The sequence below is a fragment of the Bos indicus genome, chromosome 20 (assembly GCF_029378745.1).
Source record: "Bos indicus isolate NIAB-ARS_2022 breed Sahiwal x Tharparkar chromosome 20, NIAB-ARS_B.indTharparkar_mat_pri_1.0, whole genome shotgun sequence".
In the NCBI taxonomy this organism is placed as follows: Eukaryota; Metazoa; Chordata; class Mammalia; order Artiodactyla; family Bovidae; genus Bos; species Bos indicus.
The window spans coordinates 61,364,559-61,386,402 of record NC_091779.1 but is presented as its reverse complement, the minus strand read 5'-3'; the positions used below and the strand labels follow the sequence as shown (position 1 = coordinate 61,386,402).

The following is a 21,844-nucleotide window of genomic DNA, read 5'->3' as shown; positions in this document are numbered from 1 at the left end:
GGGTCGCAAAGAGTTGGAAATGACTGAAGTGACTTCATGCATGCACACACACACACACACACACACACACACACACACACACACAAAGGAACTGTGACAATGCTCACTCTACACCCATTGCTTCCAATATCTACTTTCTCTTCTCCACTCTTCCCCTGATTCCAAGTCTAGGCAAAATGCCTCTGTCTTTTGTTTTATGCTGCCAGTCTCAACACTGACTCATTTAATTCCATCTGTTCTGTACATTACTGACCTCCCCTCACTCCTTACACAAGAGAAAAAATGACCAGGACTTTTATAGTGCCAACAATGCTTTACTGAATTCCCTTAATTACCTGCTTGTATTCCCTCGTAGAATATACATGTCTTCTTGGCAGGAACCACGTCTTTGCATGACCACCTTCCTCTCATCAAGCATTCAGTGTACTCAACGGATGGATGACTTACTGCGTGACTCAAACAATGTCTGGGTCAATATAAGAAAGTGTGCAGCAGTGTGTCTGCATAGAGCAAACTCACCAATGCCTTGGATAAAATGTAGGAGGTGAGGCTAAATTATTTTTGCGGCATTTCCAATACAAAATTCCTAGAATCTTTTTCATAATTTTGTCTCTCTTTCTCACACTCTGTCACTCATGATCTGCCTGTGGTACATTAAGTACCACTGTGATACTGTGATTTACAATAAGAACTGTACCTCTGGTCTTCATCCCCATCTCTGTCGCAGAAACCCTTGGGGTTTCACAAGTGGTAAGATTGTGACACAGGTGTCTTGTTAGATTAATGAGATGACTTTTGGACTACACCTAAGGACGGGGGCTGTTCTGGAGGAGAACCAACATTGTAATTAAAGGGTTGGAAAGCTCAGTTTTGGCCCCCAGACCTCTGGGAAGTGGTGGGGGGCCTGGAGATTGAGTTCAACTGCCAATTGCCAATAGCCAATAATTTAATAAACCATGCCTATGTAATAAAGCCTCCATAAAAACCCATAAGAATGTGGTTTGGTGATCTTCTAGGTTGGGGGACACTTGGAGATTTGCAGGGAGGAACTACCTCTGAGAGAGTCCTGGGCCCTTTCCCCAGACCTTACCCTATGCCTCTTGTCCATGTGGCTGCTTCTAAATTATATCCTCTTATAATAAACCAGTGATCTAGTAATAAAATGTTTCTGTGAGTCACTCTATCCAATTAACTGAACCCACAAAGGAGGCTGCTGGAACACCGAATCTATAGTTGGTCAGTTGGCTAGAAGAACAAGCACCAACTTGGCCTTTCCATTGGTATATTAAGCGCGTTTGGAGGGTAGTGTCTGGGGGGCTAGGACTGAGCCTTTAGCCTGTGAGATCTGATGTTGCCATCTCCAGGTAGACAGTCTCAGAATTGAGCTGGACTGTAGGACAGGCAGTGGGTACCAGAGAATTGCCTGGTATGGGGGAAAACCCCACACTGAAATGGACAGCAGGGACATAACTCTCCCATCTGCTGCTCTAATCCCCACTGACTCTATTCTCATTCTGGCCACCAGTATTTTTGCCCAGAAACCTAAACTTACTATCCTAATTAGAGTGTCCACCTCTTGTTCAGACCTGCCTTCAATCTCAATACAGTCCCAAATCACCTTTAAAAAATTTAATGTGATTCTGTATTCATCTACTTACAACCTTTCAATGACTATTTTCTAAGGATAAAAATTACTAGTTCTTAATATTCAATTCTCCAATGGCTGAACACTTGATAATAGTAAAGGAAATATCCTTACCATAAGCATCATGATGTCTCTCTAAAGTCTAGATACTGAGAAATTGAATATTTTGAATCAATCTGTCCCTATTCATATTTTTCTTTTGTTTACACGAAACAGATTTTTGCAAGTTACTATGCTATGATTAATTTGAAATTACAGACATAACCTAACTGAAACTTAATCCTCTCACCACATTTTCTTCCAAATTTTACTACTGTTTAACTATAGATATACAGTGTAAAGTTTAGAAGAACATTATCAATATAGTCAAACAATTACTTTGTGTGATGTTTATAACTCAGTTACTCCCATGTTCAAAGATATTCTCCCTCTGGCCACCAAAAAATGTATGTAATTATTTTCAGAACAAGAAACAAATTTCTCTAATTTTGAGAAAAGCATCAGGAAGTACATGCTTTCACTGACCTAACTTTCAAAGGTCTCTTGCCAGATTACAAAATCCATATTAAAACAAAACAAACCAAAAAAAAAAAAAAAAAAAAACCCTCAACTAGTAAAATTGGCATTGTCATTTACTTAAAAAAATTTTTGTTTGTTTGTTTGTTTTCTATTTATTTATTGGCTGTGTGAGTCATTGTTGCTGTGCAGGCTTTTCTTTAGCTGCGGTGAGCAGGAGCTACTCTCTCGCTGCAGTGCATAGGCTTCTCATTGCAGTGGCTTCTCTTGTTGCAGAGCATAGGCTCTATGTGGGTGGCCTTCAGTATATGCACTGCAAGGAGCTCAGTTTTGTGGTTCCCAGGCTCTAGAGCACAGACTCAGTAGTTGTGGCACATGGGCTTAGTTGCTCCGAGGCATGTGGGATCTTCCTGGACCAGTGATCAAACCATGTCTCCTGCATTGGCAGGCAGATTCTTTACCACTGAACCACCAGGGAGGGCCTCTCACTTACTTTTATGGTATATCATTCACCAGAGTGGTTCCAAATAGGAAAAGGAGTACGTCAAGGCTGTATATTGTCACCCTGCTTATATAACTTATACGCAGAGTACAGCATGAGACACGCTGGGCTGGAAGAAGCACAAGCTGGAATCAAGATTGCTGGGAGAAATATCAATAACCTCAGATATGCAGATGATACCACCCTTATGGCAGAAAGTGAAGAGGAACTAAAAAGCCTCTTGATGAAAGTGAAAGAGGAGAGTGAAAAAGTTGGCTTAAAGCTCAACATTCAGAAAACGAAGATCATGATGTTCTATTTCCCAGGAAATAGATGGGGAAACAGTGGAAACAGTGTCAGACTTTATTTTTTTGGGCTCCAAAATCACTGCAGACGGTGACTGCAGCCATGAAATTAAAAGATGCTTGCTCCTTGGAAGGAAAGTTATGACCAACCTAGATAGCATACTCAAAAGCAGAGACATTACTTTGCCAACAAAGGTTTGTCTAGTCAAGGCTATGGTTTTTCCTGTGGTCATGTATGGATGTGAGACTTGGACTGTGAAGAAGGCTGAGCACCGAAGAATTGATGCTTTTGAACTGTGGTGTTGGAGAAGACTCTTGAGAGTCCCTTGGACTGCAAGGAGATCCAACCAGTCCATTCTGAAGGAGATCAGCCCTGGGTTTTCTTTGGAAGGAATGATGTTGAAGCTGAAACTCCAGTATTTAGGCCACATCATGCAAAGTGTTGACTCATTGGAAAAGACTCTGATGCTGGGAGGGATTGGGGGCAGGTGGAGAAGCGGACGACAGAGGATGAGATGGCTGGATGGCATCACTGACTGGATGGACATGAGTGAACTCTGGGAGTTGGTGATGGACAGGGAGGCCTGGCGTGCTGCGATTCATGGGGTCACAAAGAGTCGGACATGACTGAGCAACTGAACTGAACTGAACTATATCATTCATGTGGCAGAATAATCAATTTTCCCATGATTTATCATCTCCTTAACACAAAATTCCCTAGGAAGTTTACTGATAATAAACTTCAGATATTCAAACTCTGAAGTATTCAAAGTGCCAGTCATTATTTCAGGACCAGGAGATGTGTCATTTCTTCAGTGGGTCCAAGATTCTAGAGAGTTTGATCCTTAGCTCCTTGGAAATAAAAATCTGTCTCCAGTAATCTGGTGATATTGCTGCTTAATTTCTCTTCAGTACTACAGTATCAGGTTTCTCTGGCACATAAATGAAATGCAAAGGTAACACTGCTTTCTCACTAACGTCAGCAACTTAGGTGGGGATTGAGCCATCATTGTTGATTTGCCTGGAAACAAACAAGCTCCAATTATTCTGGAGTAATTGCTCACATGATTGAGTTCAAGGCAAGAACAATAATACCTTTTCCATTCAAATTTCTAGTACTTATTAAAGAGAGTTGCCAAATAAACATTTATGGAATGGATGAATAAATTAACAGTAGGGCAACAGATATTTATGTGCAAAGTTATCTGCAAGGTGCTGAATGACACAAATAGAAAAGATGTGGGTACAAAATTAGTTCATGTATGGATCCTATGATGGTTAATTTTATGTCAAGTTGACCAGGCTAAGGCTAGACAGCTGGTAATACATTATTTCTCCATATGTCTCTGAAGGTGTTTCTGGAAGCGTTTAGCATTGGAGAGAGGAGACTAAATACAGAATGAGATCACTGTCACCAATGCAGGTTGGCATCATTCAAGACGGTGTAAATTATAATATTCAAAATAAGAACACTCTTATATAACTTTTAAAAATATAAATGGTGCAACAGTCTGATTCTGTTCTTCATTTATTATTTACTATGGAAAAGACTGATGCTGGGAGGGATTGGGGGCAGGAGGAGAAGGGGATGACAGAGGATGAGATGACTGGATGGCATCACTGACTCAATGGACGTGAATCTGAGTGAACTCTGGGAGTTGGTGATGGACAGGGAGGCCTGGCGTGCTGCAATTCATGGGGTCGCAAAGAGTCGGACACGACTGAGCAACTGAACTGAACTGAACTGAATGGCTTCAATTAAAAAATATGATTTATACTATTTTCAGTGTTCATGACTTGAACATTTTGTCATGATCCTTCATAACACAAATCCTGTTGATTTAAGTCTAGTAAAATTCTTTGGAAGTACATCATCAACTAGAGTGCAAGTAAAATACTAAATTTTGTTGAGAGAGATTTAATGAAGTTCAAAGGCAACATCCAGTTAGGGAGGATAGAAAGGGCAACAGAAAGAGGGTAGAACGGTGAGGATGAAGAAACCCAGGACAAAGGCACAGGAAGAAGGGGAACCCTGAGCTGGACAGGGAGAGGCTACCTTCTGACCACGTGAAATGGTAGAGGAAAAGCACTCAGATGGAAGAGCACGAATTAAAGCACAGAAGCAGGCAAATACTGACCCTGGGCCTGTGTGTTTCAGGGAGTCTTAAGAGTTCAATTTAAGGGTAGAGCAAGATTGCATTATCAGGCAAATCAGCTTGGAAGTTTTGACTTAAGCAACGGGGTGTACTCAACAATGATCCCAATTTTCATTATTTATTGTCTATGATACAACATCACATCTATCTCCAGACTCCAAGTTAGGAGTCCTTTGCACTTTTTTTTTTTTTTTTTTTGAGCTCATCTGCTTAACTGATAAGAAAATACTTAACAAAACTTAGTTCTTGTTTATTTTGTTCTTGCATTTTACATCTGAAGGTCAACAGTTTTAACACAGATCCTATATTACATAATAAGGATATTGAACAGCAAGATGCTACTCTTCCTGTCCCTGAATGTTCCTGTCAACTGCAGAGATTTTTGATGATTGGCTCAAGTCCTGTGGGGCTGAGGGCACAGATGGCTACTAGCTCCTACAACCACAGGAACAGTCTCATTTGTCTTCTGCTTCATGTATATGGTCGACATTTCTTTCTGGTGAATTCTGTATCTTTCAGAGCTCCCATTCTTCATTGCCTCCAGAGTAGGTTTTAATTGCTACTGTTACATCTACTGTTGACTGAGAGACCCAAGGTTACCTATAGGGCTGACATCAGGCAAGAGGGAGTTACTATAATTGCACCATGATATAATAGTATAATGACTTTACTATTTATATAATAATAGCTGTTAACTGTTACTCTAATTATTTTATCTTCAAATGACCCCGTGAATGATTTAGGTTATGAAACAGAATTTATTTGTGTAAAGAGGGAGGGACTGGTCATCACAGAGGTTAAGTGAATAATTCAAGATTACTCAGTTAGTAACATAGCAGAGACAATAACACTGATAGTTAGCCCAGCGGTCTTTCCTATTCTTGACAAGGTATTTAATATGCATACCAACTCTTTTGTTTCATCCATGAAATATATTTCCCCACTGCTTAGGTAGTAATATGGATACATTCAAAACATGAACGTTCTTAAATTAACTTATTTAAACACAAATAGAACAAGGAGAGTTGATCCTACTTTTCATTCCTATCATACAATACAGTTGATTTAAAAATACCCTCTTTACTAAAGTAGCTTCATGGCTTGAACATCTAATTGTGATTCTTTCTCTAATCAACTTTCAAAGACTGGATTTAAGCCTATCTTCAGTATTAGTTTCTTTACCTTTTTTTTTTTTTCTTTCTGAAATTTCTCTATTGGGAAAGAATCAAGTGAAATCTAACAAGGAATACATCCGTATTTGCATCCAGAAATTCAAACAAGAACTTGCAGGAATGCTGAGTTGATGACTGTACCACAGTTGAGATAATCTGTTATATGTCAAAGCAAGATGAACCATGAACCATCAATCTCTTCCCTAGTCATCATCCCCCAATCTCCCCCCAACATGGGGCAGTAGCTTAATGGACGTGCATTATCAATGCAGGCTTCTTTTCCATCATAAAGAACAGTGTACCAGGAGCATCTGGTACACTGAATTTGTCACACTGCAGACAAGCTAATCTCATTATGGGAGCCCACAGGGGAGAAGAGAAAAGATTCACATTTAGTCCATATGAACTACCAGGAGACCCATCAAGGCAGTTGGGCTAGCTCATGATACAGCAGCTTCTAGCAAATTACCAGCCCATAACAACTTAGTCATAATGAGCTGCAAGACCCTGCACCATAAGCTCCAAGCCATTAAAGGGAATTCAAGTACATGAATTCGTGTACACAGTAGAACCTTAACATCTGTCTGTGCTAAGCCAATATTTTGCTTATATCTTTTTAGGAACAGCAAAATTACCCTTGTGTCCCCTGAAACTAGGGACTGGAATTTTCATCAACTGCAGTTTTCACCTGCGAGACAGGGCAGAGCCGATCCACTTCAGCCTCCCCCGGCCACCGAGCCGGGCAGCAAGCCGCTCATTCTGGCGGCTGTTTTGTACATATTAGGCTGATTTTCTCCCAAACCATTTCCTCTTGCTGTTCAAGTGGGAAAAACAATAGTCTAGTCATAAATTAAACAGGCAACAAGACATGCGGATCCACGAAGAGCCTAAACATGATAATTAAGCAAAATAACTTAAATCATATCCTACTAAACTCAGCATGGAGAACCCCTCCCCCTGCATTTTAATTAATTTAGGCCATTGTGTCTGTTTTTCCTGTTAAAGCAATGTACTCCTCTTCTTCCCACGGTGGGGTCAATATTTAGGGATTCAGGAAATAAAACAGCAGTAATGATGATGATGCTATTGGGTTGGCCAGAAAGTTCGTTTGGGTTTTTCCATAAGATGTTCAGGAAAACCCAAACGAAGTTTATGGCCAACTCAATAATAATAATACCATGATTATAATAATTAGCATTTCTATTTAATAGATGAGGTCATAGAGCAATAGATTACCCATGGAAACTGGTTTTAAGCTAAAGGGGAACTGACACTTAATAAATAGTTTAAAGTATTTTCACAGAGTTTTATGTACAGGATGAACAAACATTTATGTGGATAATAGAAATTCCTTATTTTTATGTCTTAAACAGTGTCTATGAATCACTTGGGCAGTGATTTCAAAATTTGTATCATTCCTCCTACCTCCAGATCCTTAGCATGGAGCAAAATGGGTGCTGTAAATATCATTGTGTGTTTTTTAGATTTTTATTAAATTTCTAGTTCTAATCAACCTACATATAATGTCTAAACATCTCCCAGGATTTACATGTGGGTGGGACCTAGTGGGTCATTTACTTCATCATCTGTCCTGCTTGATGAGTCAGCATCTCAGTTACTGGCTGAAAGCTACCATGGACAGCAGCTCAAACTCGCATGCCACTCCACTGAAAAACAGCTCTGGTTGTCAAAATCAGAATGTCTTCTAGTAAAAATAGAATAATTGATTCTGAATTCTGACTTCTAGTTCTGTCTTCTGATTGACTAAAGCATGACCCTGAGTTTTACATTGATATTCTAGACTGACCAATATTTGCAAACTCATCTCTTTCATTATTTGCTGCTGCTGCTAAGTCGCTTCAGTCGTGTCCGACTCTGTGCAACCCCATAGATGGCAGCCCACCAGGCCCCTCTGTCCATGGGATTTTCCAGGCAAGAGTACTGGAGCGGGTTGTCATTTCCTTCTCCAATGTATGCAAGTGAAAATTGAAAGTGAAGTCGCTAAGTCATGTCCGACCCCTAGCGACCCCATGGACTGCAGCCCACCTGGCCCCTCCGTCCATGGGATTTTCCAGGCAAGAGTACTGGAGTGGGGTCCCATCACCTTCTCCACTTTCATTATTTAAGTAGGGGCAATTCAGAAGTCTCATCATCGCATTTGGAGGTCTTGCCATTCTGGACACACTTCTGTTCTGTCCCTCTGGTTTGTAGATTCCACCCCTCCAACCTTAATTCTTAATACACAACATTTCACACACTGCTCCAAATATAGTCTGAAAAGTGCCAAGTACTTAATCATCACTTTCCTTGCAGCACTGAACTTGAACTTCCGTTGATGTAACTTAAAATGCATTAGCTTTCTTCAGCTTGTCAAAGAGTTGTCTTATTTGAAATTTGAATTCAGCTATACCTGTAGTACGTTTTTTTGTAAACTGCCGCCAAATTAGGTTTCCACACAGGATGCACCTCTGCAATTGATACCTTTGAACCTGCAAACAAGGTTGGAGATATACTTCAAATTTTCAACTTTGTTTTTGGCTCATATTTTTCAATAATTTAGGTTCCTCTTGAAATTTAATTCTACATCAAATGTATGCATATTTCCTTAGCCTCACATAATCTGCAAATTTTATAGGCTTGCTCTGAAGACATTAGCTCAATTCTTTGATTATAGTTTTGAATAGTGTGCACATAGCTCAAAGCTTCTCTAATGCACAGTCTATTTTAGATTCTTAACAATCTACCAAACAGTGTATCCAAAGGGATGTATAAACCCAGGTTAATACATATCATCAGCACATAAAACATGGCATAAACCTTGGATTGTTTTCCTAGATGGAGTGCACTGTGACATTGGCATTGTCTTACTGACTTCACATCTGCAGAATGCCTAGTAGTTCCTATGCACTCATTTTCAAATGATGAATGATCATTCACAATTGTGTGATCACCTTCATCAGTCACCCTCAATTCTGGTTATAATCAAGGCAGAGGGTCTCAAAGAGACAGATGGTAGAGCTTCACAAGTATACCTATTTCTCACATCTCAGGTTTTGAATTTGAATTTGGCTGTTAATTTCCCAACACTGCTGAGCTATGTAGCTCAGACATAAAGGCAGCTGTCTCTAAAGTGGGGTACATCAGACAATCCAGCATGGTTGGGGAAGCAAAGGCTTGAATCACGTTTTAAATTACTGTTATTATTTTTAAAGTGAGATTTTAAATATTTTCTAACATACAAGTTTTGATACAGTAATATATTTATGTCATGTGCAAATAAATCAATATATAATGGATATTCTTGTTCAAAGCCTTTCATTGATCAAGGCGTGCAATTGACAAAGGCTGGAAAACCTTGCGTGGGAGATGCATACTAGCTGCCAGTTGTTGCTGCTGTTCAGTTGCTAAATTGTGTCTGACTCTCTGCAATCCCTTGCACTGCAACATGCCAAGCTCCTCTGTCCTCCACTATCTTCCAGACTTTGCTCAAATCCGTGTCCACTGAGTCAGCGATGCTGTCTAACCACCTCATTGCCCCTTCTCCTTTTGCCTTCAATCTTTCCCAGCATCAGGGTTTTTATTTCCAATGAATGGGCTCTTCACATCAGGCGGCCAAAGTATCAGAGATTCGGCTTCAGCATCAGTCCTTCCAATGAATATTCAGGACCAATTTCCTTTAGCGTTGACTGGTTTGACCTCTTTGCAGTCCAAGGGACCCTCAATAATCTTCTCCAGCACCAAAATTCTAAAACATCAATTCCTCTGTACTCAGCCTCCTTTATGGTCCAGCTCTCACATCTGTACATGATTACTGGAAAACTGGAAAACCATAGCTTTGACTATACGGACCTTTGTTAGCAAAGTGATGTCTCTGCTTTTTAATGCACTGTCTAGGTTTTCATCGCTTTCAGGAGGCAAGTGTCTTTAAATTTCATGGTGGCAAACCACTCCAATATTCTTGCTATGAGAACTATATGCACAGTATGAAAATTTGGGCCAGAAACCCAGGTTAAGACCTGACCTTATAAGTGACTCTTTGGAGTAAGCAGCTCTTTGCAAGGAGGCCCTTTGTCCTATCAATTTAACAAAGCTAGATTTTAACCCTTATACCAGATACCCCATGCTTAACTAACCTCCAGACCAAGCACACTTTTCAAATCTTTTTATCACAAAATACCTTGCCTAACCTGTTGATTTTTTTCTTAAAGAAGTAGAAATGAAGAGTAAGTAATTATCAGATGGCTAGATCTTTCCCCTCAGCTTCTCCTTCAGTTATCCCAAGAACAATCTGTGTGAACAAGATAGCATCTAAAGAAACATCACAAGAGTCAGCAGGTCTGTGCAGTGAAAGATGACGGAGGCTCTGATCCCCTCCCCAAACGATAAACGGCTACTAATTTCCCCCTTTTCCCTATAAAAACGTGCATGTGCTTGTGCTCAGGACTCAGTCATTTCCAACTCTGTGAGACCCCATGGACTGCAGCCCACCAGGCTCCTCTGTCCATGGGGTTTTTCAGGCAAGAATACTGGAGTGGATTGCCATTTTTCTCCTTCAGGCAATCTTCCCTGAGATCAAACTCGTATCTCTTGAGTTTCTTGCATTGGCAGGCAGATTCTTTACCACTAGAGCCACCTGCATGGCCAAACAGAATCTTTGGAATAGATTTTTGGACATAAGTATGTCTCTCCCTGGCTGATGGGGCTTCCCTGGTGGCTCAGATGGTAAAGCATCGGCCCGCAATGAGGGAGACCCGAGTTCAATCCCTGGGTTGGGAAGATTCCCTGGAGAAGGAAATGGCAACCCACTCCAGTATTCTTGCCTGGAGAATCCCATGGATAGAAGACCCTGATAGGCTACAGTCCATGTGGTAGCAAAGAGTCGAACACGACTGAGCGACTTCACTTTCACTTTCACTTTCATGCTCTCTTCCAGACTGCTGGCTTCCTGTATAAAGCAACCTTTCCTTTGAGTCAACGCTTGCCTCTCGAGTACTGGTTTTAGAGTAGTAAGCAGCCGAACCTGAGTTTGGTAACAACCTCAGCCAATGTGCTCTGCTCCGCAGCTAAATGGTGACAACTCAGCACCGGGAGGCCCCTGTACAAGAGGTAATACAATCCTGTTCATTGGGAAGGGATTATGGAACAGAAGCCTTTAATTTTGCAGGTACGAAAACTGAGGTGCAAAAGGATTAACTGACTGGATTGAGAGCCTCAGTGCCCTTTGGAGACATGACAGGGAGGAGAAAATGAAACGAAATTATGGTTAATGGCCAGAGCTAGACTTGATCCCATTCCACTGCTCTTACTCCAAATATATTACCCCAATAAGGAAGTAAACAAACAAACCAAAAGCTGGACACAACCACAAAGAAAGAAAAGAAATAGAAGGAAGTGAAGGGAGATATCCACTTCACTACATCTTTCAGCATCACCCTCCCGCTGACTCACTTGGGGGATAGCATTGCTGCTGCTGCTGAGTCGCTTCAGTTGTGTCTGACTCTGTGTGACCCCACAGACAGCAGCCCATCAGGCTCCGCCGTCCCTGGGATTCTCAAGGCAAGAACACCGGAGTGGGTTGCCATTGCTTTCTCCGGGGGACAGCATTAGGCACAGTCAAACGACAGCAGTGGTGACCTTTCTGAGCACCAGCTCACCCCTTCCAACTTTTAACTCCTATTTTGAAGAATTCTTCCTTTAAAAGTTGTGAACATCCACATTGTTCTAAGATGAGTAACACATTGCAAAGTAATAATTCAAGGTGTACTGTGGGGAGACATCCACTCATGACTTGATCCAGCAACATATTCTCATGCAGATGGAAGAAGAAGTTACCAGACACTTTATAAAAGCCATCACCTTGCATCTGAGTACAAAGAGAAGCACGTCACTATTCTTATGGAGAAAAAAGTTGTATACAAAGTGTGCCCTCATTTTCTTAAAATGTAACAACTGGAGCACACTGGAGCCTGCATGTAAAGCTGAGTCTCTGATCTCCAGACCCATGTTTTTTTCCTACTACAGCACAGCTAAGGGGCCTATTTCATACTGTGTTAAATACAGTGAGAATCTTGTTTCTAAATGAAAACACGTATTCTCAAAGTGTTTCCAAAGCATCAATGTGACTTGTAAATAAGGACACCACAAAGAGTTGCCCTGATACCTTTTGAAAAATGAAAGTTAAGAGTAAGGTCTTACAGAACATGGGTAGCCATAAACTTGTTGGGTCTCGTGGATGGGCGTAGCTTCTGTGTCACCTAACATGGTGCTTTCTAAAGGAAGAGGAATGGGACCAATAATAGTTGTTGATTTATTGTCTGGTCCCTACGAGGATGACAGCTCCATGATGGCTGTGGCTTGGCATTTCTTTATTCCCAGCTTTTATAAGAGGGCTTACAAGAAGGAGAATCTCAGTAAAGGGGGTTGAAAGAACTGCTTCGTTATGTATGCCATTTAATTTAAAACATCCTTATGAGATGCTTTGGAAATATTGGAATGTGGAAGCATATTAAATGGAGTGAAAATGGAGTGGACTGAGAAATAGGGACCACCTCCTAAGATCAGGCCTTGGCCCATGTGTACAACATCCACCCTCTTGGCACTGAGTGGTCCAGGTGGTATCCAGGCCAACAGAACTTTTTCCTCGGTTCGCCAACATCTCTCTCTAGTCTATATGTGCATGTGCAAATCCAGTATGGCAGAGAGTAGGCCTGGAAAAATACAAGACTGAGATTAATCACTTACCAGTGATCCCTCTAATCTCTCATCTCCTATAACTTGTCACCTACATGAGCCTCCAAGGTGGCAGGTAGGACTGTTCCAATCCTATCCTGCCCCCAGTTCTCTGCAGAGAACTCTCAAGTCACCCTTGAAGCTGACCTTCCACTTCATATACAGTCAGGTTCTGCATTTGAGAATCAGGCGGTTCTCAAATGCTCATGGGCCTAGCAGTTTTCTAGGGAACCTATTAAAAATGCAGATGTCTAAGCGCAACCTTCAGGACACTGAGCCAGGAAGCTGCATCTGTAAGAGTTGCTTGAGCTGATTCTGATATGGGGGTGGGGGGGCGCATTTCCGAGCATTCCATGACCCATCCCTGAGCTCCAGACCCTGCAGGATTCCAAATATAAATATGCTGGTGAGTGGGGCAAAACCCTTTCCAGTAAAAGGGAGAGAGGGCTAGAGCCCCTGGGCTGAAGATGACAAGTTAAAAAAAAAGAGAGAGTGACATGCAGTTGGGAGGGGTGGATAACCATTAAAAGGCAAAAATCAATAAGATTTTCCAGAATCTAAGTGAAACAGTTAAACTGAGCAGTGCCACTGGATGGAGGCTGAAGGACAGTGAGCTGCAGAGGTAAACAGACATGGATTTAACATCTTACACTAATTTATCTCTGTGATCTTAGCCCTACCACACAACAAAACAATTACTCAGCTTACTGTGACTCATGCATGTCTGTGCATGTGTTCGTCGCTCAGTCATGTCCAGTTCTTTGTGATCCCGTGGACTGTAGCCTACCAGGCTCCTCTGTCCAAAAAGTTCTCCAGGCAAGAATACTGGAGTGGGTTGTCATTCCCCTCTCCAGGGGATCTTCCTGGCCCAGGGATTGAACCTGAGTTCCTGCATTACAGGAAGATTCTTTACTGTCTGACACACCAGGGAAGCCCTTCTCATCCACAGCACAGGGATAATAGCTAACATATATAAGGCCTTTGTGAGGATTTAATGATATTGTAAGTAAATGCATAATCAAAAACATTGGATATGCTCAATAAATGTATCAATTATTATTTCGGAGCAATAAGAAAATAATAGGGTCAAGTTAATCAGGTTTTTTAATTTTTGTTTTGTTTTTTGATGTGGACCATTATTAAAGTCTTTGTTGAGTTTGTCACAATATTGCTTCTGTTGTTTATGTTCTGGTGTTTTGGCTGTGAGGCATCTGGGATCTGAGCTCACTGACTAGGAATCGACCCTGTAGCCCCTGCATTAGGAGGCGAAATCTTAACCACTGGATTGCTCAAGTCCCAAGTTAATCAGTTTTTACATGAAGAAATGCAAAGTTCCTGTCTAAGTCTATATACCTGGAGAATAAATAATTTCCTAAATGGGAAATGTACAATATTTGACAAATATCTCTGTACTATATTTATCAAAACATGCCAGAATGTACTAGAGTCTGCAAAGAAGTACCAGGTACAAGGCAGGATGAGGCTGTAGCACAGCTTCCAGGGCTTTGAACAGCGGAGGAACAGTGAAGTGAAATGGCCCTGCAAACCAGGGCCTGTGACCATGTAATCACAGGCCACAGTCCCCTCAATGGTTCCCTCTTTAAGTCTTTTTATCTTTATCTCTTTATGGGTAGTTTTTAATTTTTGGCAGAAGTTCTCCATGACAATGTAGGTGCAGTTAATCCCCAGACTTGGCATCCAAATTTAATTACCTTTCACATTCCCATGCCAAATATAGGATCTCCTACAAGAACCCTATTACTGCTGATGAAAATTATCAGCAATTGGTTCAGAAGAGCATGAGGGCTTGAAATGAACTGAAGCAGCTGAAACTCATGAAGATGGGCCATGTGGCCAACAGGGCCATGAAATAAATAACTACATTCCGATCCCGTCATTGGAGGAACATACATTCAAACATTACAGTCTACATGCAAATAGCAGCTGGGACTTATTGCCATACAGGAAGGTTCAAATAATCTGCCTCATACTGAAATAATCAGACAGCTGACCAACACTTAAAATTAGTTTTCTTCTCCAAAAGTGAGCTAATACCATTGGAAACAGAGATGAACTCAAAACTTTTATTCCTAGAGGAAATAACCCTCACGTCTTTGAAGAATATTTAGAGACTAGAAACAGTCACTGTGAAATTAGCCACACTGTAATGTTTATTAAAATCCTAGAACTTGCAGAGTTTATTTTTAAAACCACAAGTGCTGAGTTTAATTAAATTTGTCAAGTATATGATGAACTTGATAAGACAAAGGCAGGTGATCTGATCCACAATTAACAAAATACACTCAATGTTACTATGCCTTCTAGGAAAGCCAGCATGAGATATGGCCGAACAACACAAGATACCACTATGCGTGTGATTATAATTGATAATTCTTGTTGTTATTTAGTCACTAAGTTGTGTCAGACTAAATTTCTGACCGCATGGACTGCAGCATGCCAGGCTTCCCTGTCCTTCACTATCTCCCGAAGTTTGCTGAAATTCATGTTCATTGAGTCAGTGATGCTCTCGAACCATCTCATCCTCTGCCACCCCCTCCTCCTTTGCCTTCAATCTTTCCCAGCACCAGAGTCTTTTCCAACGAGTGGGTTCTTTGCATCAGGGGGCTAAAGTTCTGGAACCTCAGTGTTAGCATAGTCTTTCCAGTGAATATTCAGGGTTGATTTCCTTTAGGATTGACTGGTTTGATCTCCTTGCTGTCCAGGGGACTCAAAGAATGTATTTTGTTTTGGGGTAGCATTTTACTTAACCAAACTGATAACTGAATATGATCACATAAATAACTTAGGGCATTGACTCTCTCTCATGTTAATAGACATTAGACTATTACAGTGACAGTCACACCTTTTATGGTAGGAAGCAACCCAAAGCTACAGAAGCTGAAGACATTGGTCAAGTTTCCAAAGCTGGAGGCTGGACCAAGGGGAGTAGAAGCTGGGCTTTCTCACTCAAAGGCCATCTGATGTCACAGACCATGCTGTAGGAGGGAAACCCCCAACTCCTACTGGAGTGTTTGTGCACAAGCAATTATAAATCTGCTTCTTGTATTTGGGCATTTTCACATGTAAGCTACAATAACAGGTTGCAAGTGATAACTTTCAACATTCTCAACCCATTTTTTTTTTCAGTTTAAAAACCTTTATATTTTGAATAACTGTAGACTCATAAAGGGTGTCTGAACTTTATAGAGTTCCCTTATTATTTTTTTTTAATTGTACTTAGCCATTTCTTTAATATTCTTTTACTTTTTTTTTTACTCATTCTTTTACTTTTTTTTTTTTACTCAAGTATAATTGTTTTACAATGTTGTGTTAGTTTATGCTGTATAACAAAGTAATACATTGCTATTATTCTGTTGCTAAGTTGTGTCCAGCTCTTTGCTACCCCATGGACTGCAGCATGCCAGGCTTTTCTGTCCTTCACTATCTCTCTGAATTTGCTCAAATTCTGAGTCAGTGATGCAATCCAACCATTTCATCCTCTGTTGCCCCCTTTTCCTCCTGTCCTCAGTGTACACCTGGATCCCCTCCCTCTTAAGCCTCCCTCCAACTCAGTCCCATGCCACCCAATTAGGTCATCATCTTGATTATTTTTAAAAATCTGAAACAACAATAAAGTAGAACAACATATATTTTTGTCACCCCTCGGTATCCTTGAGGAATTGGTTCTAAGAAACACAGCAGGTATCAAAATCCACAGATACTAAAGTCCCTTGTATAAAATGGTGTAGCATTCCCAAGTAATCTATGCACATCCTCTCACATGCTTTCAATTACCTCTTGATGATGTATAATACCTCGCTCACTAGCTTCCATCATGTCCAACTCTTTGTGACAATATGGACTGTAGCCCACAAGGCTACTCTGTCCACGGGATTCTCTAGGCAAGAATATTGGAGTGGGTTGCCATTTCCTCTTGCAGGGAATCTTCCCAACCCAGAGATTGAACCTGGGTCTCCTGCTTGGTAGATGGATTCTTTACCACTGAGCCAATGGGGAAGCCCCTTTATAATACCTAGTACAATGTAAATGCTATGCAAGTAGTTGTAAATAAAATGTAAATATTTTATCAATAGTTGCCAGGATACAGCAAATGTGCTTTGCTTTTTGGAAGTTTCTGGAATTATTTTCTCCCAAATATTTCGATCTGCAGTTCATTGAATTGGGAATGCAAGACCCACCAATACAAAGAGCCAACTATATTCAGATTTTCATTTGTTTATTCAGCAAGTAGCCAGGCATGGGTCTAGGTGCTGGGAATGCAGCAATCAAAAAGCCAGACAAAAATCCCTGCCCTTTTTGGATCTTGCATTCTAGTGGAGAAAATGAACACTGAACAGAATGGACAGGTAGATTCCATAGGGTGCCATCTGTGGTAAAGGCAGTGGAGGATGGTAACTCCAGGAAAAGATGGGGAGGGAATTTAAATGGAGTTATCAAGAATGAACTCACTGACAAGGCGACATCTGACCAAAGACCTGAAAGAGGTGAGGGAGCGAAGCACCTGCCTGGTGTGGATTTGGGGTGACAGGGGGCTGCTGTGTTTTAAGCAGAGATAAAGGGTCAATGCCAGAGAAGGCAATGGCACCCCACTCCAGTACTCTTGCCTGGAAAATCCCATGGACGGAGGAGCCTGGTAGGCTGCAGTCCATGGGGGTCGCGAAGAGTCAGACACGAATGAGTGACTTCACTTGCGCTTTCCACTTTCATGCATTGGAGAAGGCAATGGCAACCCACTCCAGTGTTCTTGCCTGGATAATCCCAGGGATGGGGGAGCCTGGTGGGCTGCCGTCCATGGGGTCGCACAGAGTCAGACACGACTGAAGCGACTTAGCAGCAGCAAAGGGTCAATGCAAAGGCCCTGAGCTGGGGGCAGGAACCAGGACAAGCAAAGAGTTTTGGATGCAGGAGCAAAGCAAGCAAGAAGGAAGACCCTCAGGAGATGTGGGAGAGTCGGGGCAGCAGGCCACAGACCATAGATGGGCCTGTTGGCCCCTGTATGGCCTCTGACTTTAACTCCACATAGAGAAGTAACATGACGTGCCTGCTGCGTGCTCAGTCGCTTCAGTTGTGTCCGACTCTTCGTGACCCTCAGACTGTAGCCCGCCAGGCTCCTCTGTCCATGGGATTCTCCAGGCAAGAAGACTGGAGTGGGTTGCCATGCCCTCCTCCAGGGGAGTAGTAACATGATAGAATTTACATATTCATAGGGTATCCCTGACTACTATACAGAAATAATCTTTAAAGTGATTCATTAACAGTTTTTTGTACAAGTCACTTACACTTTTTTTTTTTTTAAATCTCAGATTGGAGGATCAAATAAACATATCTTAATGTACTACATAAACCTCAGTGCTACTTCATGTTCTCCTTGGCCACACCCCCATGACAGCAATGATTTTACTGGGTGAGAGTTACTAGTTCTCTTATTTGCATCCCCATCAGTTTCTTCAGTTCTTGGAACCTTGAAAATATCTCTTCTCATTTTTGTACCTGGCATCTCACAGGATGTTTAGCACACAGGAGGGACTCAACAAAGATGTGGTGGATAGAAGGTATTGTGAAACTTCGGAATTATAAAAGAGCTATAAAAAACAGAACTCTAAATCAAAATTCACATGTTAATAAGCTCCTTGTAGAAACACAAATCTTTGTTTCAAAACTAACAAACCTTGGTTCCAAAACCAACTGGAACTGTTGGTCATATTTATTCATTGTAATTCTGCAACTTGACAATATAATCAGCTCAGCTGGACCAAATCTGGAAACTCATGGGTAAATATGAAACTATTTTTCTTAACTGTGTGCACACAACTTAAGAGTAAAAGAGCCCAGAAAGGATTTTGCAACTTCACATCTGGAAATTTTCAGAATGTATATTTCTTTTAAATCATATTTTGTTTGACTCTTTGCTTATGTTTTAGAATGTCACCTAAAGGACCTATTTAGTATGTTTTCAGATATATCTACCATGATATAAATACCTGGATTTTAAAAAGAAGTTACTTAAAAATAGTTTAAATGTCCTCCCCCACAAAAAATATTTATACTTGGCAATCTAGGGTAATAGAATCTCTGCATGTCAGTTAACTTTTTATTTTTAAAAAAACTATTGGATAAAATGCACATACTATGCTTTATAGTTTAATGTTGCTTGGATCGTCATCACATTGGTGTTACCCAAAGTGAATGCCTAGAACTATATTCCTAAAGTGAAGCTTAATCGCCATTTACCTTTATATTTAGACAGTATTATTAATAACAGCCAATATATATAGAAAACACTTTCAAAGGTCAAAGTTTTCTCAAAACATTATCCTCAATCTATACCACTAAGGTTTACTTCCATTCCTTAAAAATACACAGATTTCTTACCTTTAATATGATAATATACATTTTTAACTTTAACTGAAATGAAATATTTATTAAGAGGTACCCCCAGAGTATATGGGGGTCTTTGTTAGCATCTTTTAAATTTATTCATGCTAGGCAATTAAAATAATAAAACATGTGACAATATATTTCTGATAAAAATAAATAATTTCTTTATGTCAACATGGTCATTATTTATACTTAGTACTTGGGGTACAAAGTCATTCAAATTTCAAATATTATTAAGCATGTAGAAGTGCTAATTTCTGATTAACATAAGTTGAAAGTCAATCTCTGTTTGTCGTCTCCATTTGAAAATAATTTACAGAAAAAGAAAATGAAGACTTTACAAGGCATTCCATTTTCCTGTACTCACAATTCTACAATGCACATGTCTCTTACAAATACACAGCAATGTACAGCAATCATCAATTGTCATCTGTTAAATTGCCAGCATTCTGAAATCAATTTGTTTCTTTAAACTCTTGAGTAGCACAAATATTTTAACTCGAGCAGCGACACAGGTAAAATCTATGAAGTCATTGTAAATTTGGTCGATGATTCTTTCAACAAGTTTATCTGAATAAAAGCAATCTGGAAACACTTGTATGGTAAAGGTGTTCTATAATGATGGGATGCCTGCACCCCATTTACGCCTGCAGCATTTAGAATGATCAAAACATGTAATTATTATATTCTAGTCTCAATATACGCTCATCAGTGAGGACTACATTATCTCTACAAGAGACCAAATTATCTCTGAAAAAAGGCTATGCAATGCAACAAGTTAGCTGTCCAATATACTGAATTTCTACACTTACTTTACACAGTGTCACTGGTTGGATGATTTTTGTGTCTTTACTCTCTATGAAAGATTTCTTTCTGGGTGAGTTTATTCATTCAATTTTGCACCGAAAGGGAAAAAAAAAAAAGGCGCACAATTTCCAAATCAGTTTTTAATTGCTAGATAATCCTCACTTAATTATAAATGGCTACTTACAAGGATAATCATAATTTCCATAAAATCTGAAGTATGTATCTATGACACCCCAAGTTTTACTTAAAACAGTATTAAGCAGTTATAATGGTTGAAAGGGAAATAGCACACCAATCCTTATAACCGCTTTCTGTTTAATGTGGTTACTTGCCTTTTATACTTTAAACATTAATACACTGAACACAATGACAACCGCGGAGCCAGAAATAAATTCGGTTCGTGTTTCCCACACAGAATTCTCCACCTGCAGTTTTAAAACTTTAGTTAAAACCGTCACACAAACAACAGTCACAGTAAAAGCATTTAAAAAACAAATAGGTTTACTCTTCACTTTTTCTCTGTTACCTTTGGAAATAAATGGTCCTTAAACACTTCAAAACTGTCCTCTAGGCAAGTAAGTCACAAAGACGCAGGCTTGCTTTTCCCTCCTTTCCAAGCAGCGGTGCAGGCGGCTCCTGGAAATCCCCCTACCTGCTTCTCCCTCCCTGTACCAGGGCCAAAAGGAACCCCAGAGGAGCTCAAAAATCACGAATGGCTTGGAAACACAGCCTCGGAAAAGCCGGGATGCTGAATAATCATAGTTTAATTTCTGCTTTCACTTGCAAACAGTTTAAGAGAAAGCAAAGCAAGAAGCATCCGAGATACCACAAGCCTAGTGGTTGCCTTCTTAAAAGAGAAAAGAATGGAGTTCAGCCAGGCACAAAGGTCTCCATGGCAACAGTGAATTTAGACCCCCATCGGCATTATTTATGCAACATTTCATCACAAAAGGACCCTCCCACTAGCCTGCCTAGCAAATTCTAGTTTTCTAATCTTCCATTCCTTTGCCCCAAATTTGGGTCTGGATCCTTAACTATCTGTGTCTCAACATTAAAAAAAAAAAAAAAAAATCCCGCAGAATCACAAAATCATCCTCAAACTGAATCTAGACTGTTTCCTTGGTGAATTCAAAGGCAGGAGATGGATTCAAGATTGTTTAGAGTTCATATTCAAAGCCAGTCTAGTTGTATTTAGAGATGGGCTCTGCAACCAACACAAGTTTATTCAACATCTTTTTTTTTTTTTCCAATTTTTGAAATGAGATTGTAATTCAAGAAAAATAAAAAATAAGGCCAAGTGTAATCAACCCAAGGCTCACAGGAAAGAAAACTTGTCTAGATGCTAACTTTGAACCTAAATTTTAAATACTGACATCACCCCCGCCCACTCCCAGCCTTAAACACTTTTGAGTCTTTTACCTGATTTTTGCTATTTTAACCATGACTTCCAAACACATGAATTGAACTATGTATTTTACTGAACACTGTATCCAATGGACTCAGGTCCCATTTCATAATTATACAACCTGAAGCAAGTTATTTAAAAAAAGAGATAACAGCCCAATGTAACTGGATAACTGCAAGTGTTAATAAGGTGATAACTTATAGAAGAAACATTGTCTTTAATTCTAAAA

At 40.3% G+C, this 21,844-nt stretch overlaps 1 protein-coding gene across 5 annotated transcripts in view; it reads right to left on the bottom strand.

Annotated features, from left to right (window-relative positions):
• Positions 1-21,844, bottom strand: part of CTNND2 (catenin delta 2) — a 1,111,183-nt gene that overhangs the window by 707,302 nt on the left and 382,037 nt on the right. Inside the window, exon 1 of one of the 5 annotated variants that reach the window (XM_070774846.1) lies at positions 20,737-21,031. The exons of the other annotated variants lie outside the window; for them this stretch is intronic. The gene's annotated coding sequence lies outside the window, so the exon portion shown is untranslated. Of the gene's footprint in view, positions 1-20,736; positions 21,032-21,844 lie in introns of those variants that run through there. 5 annotated transcript variants of the gene reach the window in all.